Source organism: Meriones unguiculatus, assembly GCF_030254825.1.
Source record: "Meriones unguiculatus strain TT.TT164.6M chromosome 13 unlocalized genomic scaffold, Bangor_MerUng_6.1 Chr13_unordered_Scaffold_40, whole genome shotgun sequence".
Taxonomy (NCBI): Eukaryota; Metazoa; Chordata; class Mammalia; order Rodentia; family Muridae; genus Meriones; species Meriones unguiculatus.
Window position 1 is genome coordinate 5,583,238 of NW_026843649.1, and position 9,099 is coordinate 5,592,336.

Consider the following 9,099-nt stretch of genomic DNA (forward strand, 5'->3'; position numbering starts at 1 on the left):
TGTGTGTGTGTGTGTAATAACAATGAAAAAAGACACCATAATTTTACAAAAGAGCAATGAGGAATGGGAGTGTTTGGAAAGAGAAATGAGGAGAGGTAATGATGAAGTTATATTATGCTTAAAGTTATATCAGAATTGAAAAATAATAGAAATAAAAATAATAAATCAAATCACTATCATTGATGTATTAAACTTTCTTAAGGCAGCAAAAATTCTAATTGATTTTTTTGTTTAACAATCTTTGCCACTTTGTTGTAGAATTGAGTCTGTTACTACTGAGGTTTTACTGGAACATGTTTATAAATTTCCATTATTTTGTTGATTTTGATGTTATCCTTAGATTTTCAAAAAAATGATTATTATTGGTTGCTTTCATTCTTATATTTAACCATAATTTAACTACAATCACTTAGAACATTCAGTTTACTAATAAAATGATATATATTGTTCGGCCCTGAAAACATACATACAGATCGCATTATAAAAAAATCATCAGTTTATATTTCAAAATACATGTATATAACACATGAAATAACAATGAATAAAGAAGCCGTGAATTTGAAGGTGAGCAGTTGGGAACATGTGGGAAGGCCTGAAGGGAGAAAATGGAAGGAAGAAATTTTGTAATGAAATTACAGCCTTAAAATAATTTGTAACTGTTAATATCCAGAAGTCAATACCCAGGGTGGAAAAAGTGAGGCAGGTGAATTCAGGTTCAGGGACTGATATTTGAATCTTACTCTATACTAAAATTTAATTTATTTGGGCACCTTGATGAGGAAATAAATAGTTTTATTTAGGTGTGAACTCCCAACCTCCATATTCAGATTAAGGAAAACTGTCAAGTAATCCTTCAAATGCTTTTTTTAACACATTGAGCTCCTAGTTATATATACATTGTATGTTGAACAAAAATACACTTCCTTGTTTCTACCATCATGTGTTCTTCTCATTTTTCTTATTGCTTACAGTTTCAGTGGATATTTGTTACCCCATTTCTATCTAATTTTTCTCAGGGATCATGGAATAAATTAGATACCACCTCCATGGTCTATGGAACTATTCTGATTTGGTAGTAAATACACAACAGTTGCATCAACAAATTGCAGCTATTGGGTCAGATCAACCAGTACCTATCTCTGCTGTGGAAGTTGCATATAAATATCTGTAGTCTTTGACATCCTTTGACTCAGGATAAGACCCTTTGTCTTTCATTATTAATTTCAGATTAATCTTTGGAATTTTTCTAATTTTCATTCTTGTTGTTCTAGTCATCTTTTGAAGAATAAAAAATGCCCTACATGTCACACAATATGTCTATACATGTTAATCATTAAATCAGATAGGAGGAAATTCAGAGCCATATTCACTGGAATGGTGAGGCTGATGAAGCCAGCTCAGCTGTTTGACGAATTTCCAGCAAAGCTGAGCAGAATGTAACAATCACTGTTCTTCTTTCTTTCTTTTTTTTCTGTGTGTTGCATTACTAGGGACTTTCTGCACTGATTCATTTTCTGTTTTTTTGTTTTGTTTTTCTACAAAAAAGTTATGTTTTAGTCTTTTTATGAAAATCCTATACTTAACTCTTCCTTTCCACAGTTTGGAAATCGTCTTTATGCCCTGGAAATTATTAAGCACAGATAAGCAGATAGAAAGATGAGGCCAATATTTCAGGAATTTTCTTGGGGTATCTGCCTGTAAACAGTATATTTCAGGGTAAACAGAGACAATATGCAAACCTCAGCAGGCCAGGATATTCGATTATAGATTTAAGACATTCTTTTATTATAGGCTTAGAACTCCCTGAAAATGTAGTTTAAAGATAAGAGACCATAGAGAGTACACTCCTGATGGAATAAAATTCAGTTAATATGATATATTGACTAAAATAAAATTTCCTACTTCATAGCATAGATGATGATATTAGTATTTGCTATCCATAAAAAGAACAGTTCAGGTATTATCTGTTTGTATGGACTGTGGTCAAACTGAAAACACTGCCAGCCTAAAAGCAGACTTTCATATATTAAATGTGTTTTCTTGAAGGAGACATTCTTTAGATTCCTTAAATTAGGGTTATAGGGCTAATAATAATAATTAACTCTGTTATGTTTGTAATTTTTAAGTGTAACTCAATTTGTAACCCTGGGTATGTGATGAAAAAAAATTAAACACCCACTCTGTACCACTTGTGTAATCATTAGTCTCTGTTTGTACTGTGAAACTTGTATAAAGTGCCTTGTTGATAGTAAGTTAGAGCCACAGATATTCCTGAATTTCAGAAGTTGGCAGTGAAATTCTCCTGACTACTGTACTTCACTCACTCCCTTCCCCCGTAGTCCCCTCATCTGCTCTGTGGAGCAACCTGTATGCAAAGACCCTCCAACTCTCCTTTCCCTGCTGAAGATGGCCCCACAGAAAGTCTCTTGATACAATCTCATAGTAATGAACTGCCAACAAGAGAGCATGCATGAAACAGATCTGGGCTCTGCATATATGTAACAGTTATTCTACTTGGTCTTCATGGGGGACACCGAACAGCAAGACCAAGACAATCTCTGTCTTTTTGTCTGCCATTGGATTCCTTTCCCATAATTATACTGCCTTGTGTAACCTAAATAGCAGAAATTGTGCATAATCTTATTGCAACTTTATATGGCAAGGCTGCTTGATATACATTGGAGGCTTCCTTTTTTCTGATAAAGAAAGGGAGGAGTAGTACATTGGTTGGTAGGTAAGGTAGGTAAGGTTAGAAGGAGAGACTGGGAAGGGAGGTGTGAGCAGATGCTGCAATATTACATAAACAAATTAAATAGTATATTTAAAAATAAATAAAAAGATTATAATAGAAATCAATGAAATAGAAACAAAGAAAACAATACATAGAATTAACCAAAGGATGAGCTGGCTCTTTCTGAAGATAAACAAAATTAACAGATCCTTGTCTCAAGTAAATCAAATAAAGAAATAGAAGACACAACAGAATCAGAAACAACAGAAAAACATTACTACAGACACAAAAGAAATTCAGAATATTCAAAGGAAACATTAAAAAAATACTATATTCCAGTAAGCTTATAAATGTACATGAAATGGATGTTATAGAATTGCTGAAGCAACCATGATTCAAACATGAATTCAACAATAATTCAACAACCTAAATAGACCTCAACAGACCCATGAGGAAATTGAAAAGCTCACAAAAGTTTCCCACCATAAAAGAAAGGAAAGGTGTAAGATCAAAAAAGGAGAATCCACGATGGTGGAGACCAGTGTGCACTCTTTATGAGAAGCAGATGATTTCAGAGACTCTGAGACCAGTGAGTGGACAGATGGCTAAATTCAGAGCATCAAGTTTTGTGCTTCCTGTCCTGGGTGGGACATTCAGGAATGAATTGGAATCATTCATACCCAGGTCCTCTGTGGTCATGTCATGGATCCAGGAGTAGCAAACATTGGGCCACCTGACCTTCCACATACTACAGTGAGTTTGGACCTCCATATCCATGGACTCCCTGCTCTAGCAGCCAGACATTGGATCCCTCCTGCTCCCCTGAGGGCAGCATCAGGATTCCTGTGACAGCATCCCAGGAAACAAGACACAGTTCTGCTGGCCACCTTGTGGACACTGATCTTCAATTCACCAGCCCCCACCTGTTTTTGTGCCCACCACTGCCCTTCAAGACACTGGCATCTGAATCGCCAGCACCCATTCTTGAGCCACTGCACATTTCTTGTCTCCTGAATACTACTCTAGACTCCAAAGACAGGCGGATCCAGTCTCTTGTGTGGGTCCCAGGAAGAAACAGCTAAGGCTATAGACAACAAAGATGGCTAAAGCCCAGCATAAGAACATAGTCAACAAAAACCATGACATCATTGCTCCACCAGAACCCCTCCCCTCAAAAAACCAATGGATATTCTAATGTAACTCAAACACAGAAAAATGACATTAAGTTTATGTGTATGCAGTTGTTAGAGGCAAAGAAAAAAAAGAGGCAAAGAAAAAAATCTCTCAAAGAAGTACAGGGAAATACAATAAAAAAAAAACAGAGGCCATCATGGAGAGGAAACCACAACCAAACAGGTGAAGAAAATGAATAAAGTTATTCAAGACCTGAAAATGGAATTCAAATCAATAAAGAAAACACAAACCAAGAAATCCCTGGAGATGGGGTACTGAGAGAAAGAATCAAGCACCACAGAGAAAAGCATCACCAACAGTATGCAAGAGGTGAAAGAGAGAATCTCATGCTTTGAATATACAATTAAAGAAACTCATACATCCCTCAAAGAAAACAATGGAAAGGTTCCTTATGCAAAACATCCAAGAAATCAAGGACTCTATGAAATGATGAAACCTAAGAATAATAAGAATAGACTGAAAAGATGATTCCAGGATACAAGGTCCAGAATATATTTTCAATAAAATTATAAAAGAAAAATTCCCCAACCTGAAGAAAGGTGATGTCCAGAAACATACAGGAGACATATAGAACACCAAATAGAATAGACCAGAAAAGAAAATTCTTACAATAATCAAAACACTAACTCTACACAATGAAGAAAAAATATTAAAGCAGGAAGGGAAAAAGATCAAGTAACATATAAAGGCAGACCTATCAGAATCACACCAGAATTCTCAACAGAGACTATGAAAGCCAAAAGGCCTTGGGAGGATGTCATGCAGACATGAAAAGACTACAGATACAAACCCAGACTACAATACCCAGCAAACATTACAGTCAAAATAGATGGAGGAAAAAAGATATTCCATGATGAAACTAAGTTTAAACAATATCTATGCAGCACCCTGGACATAATGAAGCTACTAGCAGGAAAACTCCAACCAAATGAAATCAACTAAACCCAAGAAACACAGGCTATAGATAAGATCACAACAAAAAAAATCAAAAGAAAACAAGCACACATATACACTGTCCACATCTACTCCACAATACAAGGAACTAACATTCATTGGTCAATAATATCTATCAAAAGCAGTGTACTCAACAATCCAATAAAAATACACATCCTAACAGTACGCTTACAGAAAAAGGAGCCAGCATCCTGCTGCATACAAGAAACACACATTAGCCACAAAGATAGAAACTTCCTCAGAGTAAAGTGCTAAAGGATGGTTTTCTCATCAACTGGACCCAAGGAGAAATTGGCAGTACCCTCCTAATATGTAATGAAAGAGACTTCCAACCAAAATTAATCAAGAGATGAGGAAGAACACTTCATCCTCATGAAGGAAAAATCCACTGGGGACATCAATATCTTGAACAACTATGCCCCAGATACAAGAGCTCCTGCACTTGTAAAAGAAACATTTTTAAAGCTTAAATCACACATTAGTCCCAACATACTTATAGAGGGAGACTTCAACACCCCACTCTCACTAAGGTACAGATCATTGAGACAGAAGCTAAATGGTGAAATAATGAAGTTTACAGAGGTCACTAATCAAATGGACCTAATAGATGTCTACAGAACTATTCACCCAGACACTAAAGAGTATAAATTCTTCTTAGCACCCCACGGAATCTTCTCCAAAATTGACCATATATTTAGGCACAAAGCAAATCTCCATGGATACAAGAAGACTAAAATAATCCCTTGAATCCAATGACACCACCATGTTCTAAAGCTGGATTTCACTTATGACAGAAATAGCAAAACAAGTGTACACACTGAAACCCAAATAACTCCCTACTCAGCAACAGGTGTCAGGGAAGAAATAAAGATAGTAATTAAAGATTTCCTAGAATTCAATGAAAATGAAGGCACAACTTGCCTAAACTTATGGTACACAATGAAAGCAGTGCTTAGAGAAAAGTTCATAGCACTCAGTGCCTTCATAAGGAAATTTTAGATGTCTCATACAAGCAATCTAATGACACACTTGAAAGAACTAGGAAAAAAACATATAAACACACCCAACAGGAGTAGATGGCTGGAAATAATCAAACTCAGTGCTAATATCAATATACTAAAACCAAAATGTTTTAAACAGTCAACAAAACCAAGAACCAGTTCTTTGAGAAAATCAACAACATAGAAAAAACCTTAGACAAAATTACTAAAAGGCAGAAAGACACTATCCAAATGACAAAATAAAAAACGAAAAGGGGGACATAAGAACAGACACCAAGGAAAGCAAAAGAATCTTTATGTTGTACTTCAAAAGCCTACACATCACAAAATTGGAATGGACAATTTTCTTGATAGAGTCCACTTACCAAAGTGAAATAAAGATCTTGTAAATAAATTAAATAGGCCTGTCTCCCTTAACAAAATAGAAGCAGTCATCAAAAGTACCCTTCCTAAAAATTCCAGGGTCAGATGTTTTCAGCGAAGAATTCTATCAGACCTTCAAAAAAGTGCTAACTTCATAACTCTTCATACCATTCCACAAAATAGAAACAGAAGTAACATTACCAACCTCATTCTATGACCCCACAGTCATCTTGACACCTAAACTGCACGAATAGCCAACAAAGAGAGAGAACTTCAGGCCAATTTCCCTAATGAACATTGATGCAAAAATATTCAATAAAATCATCGCAAACAGAATCCAAGAACACATTAAAGATATCATCCACTACAACCAACTAGGCTTCATTCCAGGCATATACTGATGTTTCAATTCACAGAAATCCACCAATGTAATCAATCATATAAATACACTGAAAGAAAAAAAAAAACATGATCATCTCCTTAGATTCCTAAAATGAATTTGACAAATACCAACACCCAATCATGTTTAAAGTCTTGGAGAGATCAGGCATGTGAGGCATATACCTAAACATAGTAGAGGCAATATACAGCAAGGCTATAGTCAACATCAAACTAGACAGAGAGAAACTTAAATCAATCCCACTGAAATCAGGGACAGGATTTCACTGGAAAGGATGCCCACTCTCTCCATATTTCTTTAGCATAGTACTTGAAGCTATATAGCACACTGCAAGAAATTTATCCTGTGGTAGCATTAGATCTTAGAATATAAAGAATATTTAATTAATCTTTCAACATTTTATTATTTTAATAAAAGATAAAATATTCTATTTGTTATAAAATTATCTAAGGGTTGGCTTTTTTGAGTATAATAAATAGTAGATCCTTATTGTAATGTTTATTCCCCCTGACTTTATTTTTTTATAAAAAATTTCATTTAAAAAATAACATAATTACTTCTTTATATCTCTTCTTGTTCTTCTTTCTCTAGACCTTCACCTGGACCCACCCTACATTTATTCTCTCTCAAATTCACGGAATCTTTTTTTATTAAATGTTGTATTTGTGTCTTTGTGTGTGTGTTTGTATTCATAAATACAACCTGATCATTCCATATGATGTTACATGTACATGTTATCACATGTTTGACCACAACCTTAAACAGGCAGCCATACTTTCATTTATAAAGACTGGCTTTTTCTATTGTTGTTGATACTCAAAATGAAAATTATAAGTTTTTAAAATGCTGTTCCATTTCTTGTGCATTCAGGAAACAACTACAAATGTACATTCCCTGTAGTTATTTTCAGGAATGAATCATGAGGTTTGTTTATTACAGAAATACAGTTTGATCTTAGACAACTGAAGATCTCACATTCAATCAGGAGCCTATAACATGGATCACTTCAAGAGCTGAGATGGCCATTCCATGCACCAAAAGGAAGGATTTTTAAGTAGGTTGATTTTGACAAAATAGCAAGAGAACTCCCACTGAAACATTCACACATTGTGTGGAATCAGCAGTGGTTACTAATGGGTTCAGAGATAAGTGAAAGAGACATAGGAAAGAGCACTGCATTATGACACCACAGTCACTTCTTAGCTTTTCTCTTCAACATTCCCAAGCAGTTTGAGGAAAAGTATTAGTTTTCTACCTGTCTGGTTGGAAATGTGCTGCTCTGGACAAAATACACAAGAAAAACAGCAGACAGGTCTTTCTTCTTGTGTAACTTTCCAGAATCCTGGACCACAGTTCTGTGCACATACATATTGAGGAGTCTGAGGGCAATACAGAAAAACTGGTAATAATATTTTACATTAATTTAAAATACTTTAAGCTAAATAGCTTAAATGCATACATCCTATGTAAAATATATGTATTTATGAGGAACTCAGAGGTTTTAATATGGGACTGTAGAATGGAGTAATTTAGCACATTTCCCAATGCTAAATGTTCAACATCCCTTTATGGTGTCTAAACTATGACTCACTTCTTCCTAGCCTTTGTGAAATGTGTACAACATACATATATTCTCTCCTGTGAGGCACCAAGCCAGAATTCATTTTTCATATGAATTATAGAACAGTTGGATTGTCAGACAGAATCTCAGTCACTACTGCCTCATCTATTTCTACCTTTACATTTCTAGTCATGTAATAATACTCACACACTCTCTTTTAGCTGCAAAAGGAAGTTCAATTTTTTCATGAAAGATGGTTTTGTCTTCGGTGAATTATGATATATTACTGTGACTTTTACCTTTGACTACCAATGCTAGGAATAGTTCTATGCCTTTCTTTTCAAACATTAGTGACATTGCCATGTAAGATTTTTACAAGTTGCACTTTAGTTAATCACATTAACTACTAAACTTCTAATGCAACTTTAGTTTTTTATATGTTAGAAATTGTGTAGGAGAAGAATTATTTCTATCTATTCTTAGCCTCTTTTCTGCCTTGATTTGGATTCAGTTTCTGACTCATAAATATGAATATATTAACAGATATATGCTTCTGGATAACTGGCTCAGAAGTTAAGAGTGCATACTGTTTTTATAGAGAAATACCAAGTTCAGTTCCTGTCACACATATCTGGCAACTCATATACATTGGTTACAGAAATGTGTTGTATCCAAATCCATAGTTTATTGTTCATGCTAGTTCACAAACCTGTAAATCTATTGATGTGCTTGAGTATGAATTGTGTGAATGGAAGGATGCTTGAGCATGATCATATATAAATATATATATATATATAAATATATGATTATATACATACTTTTGTATGCAAGTTTGTGTACACACATAAAAACCCACACACCTACACACCTATATAACCATGAACATTCATTCATT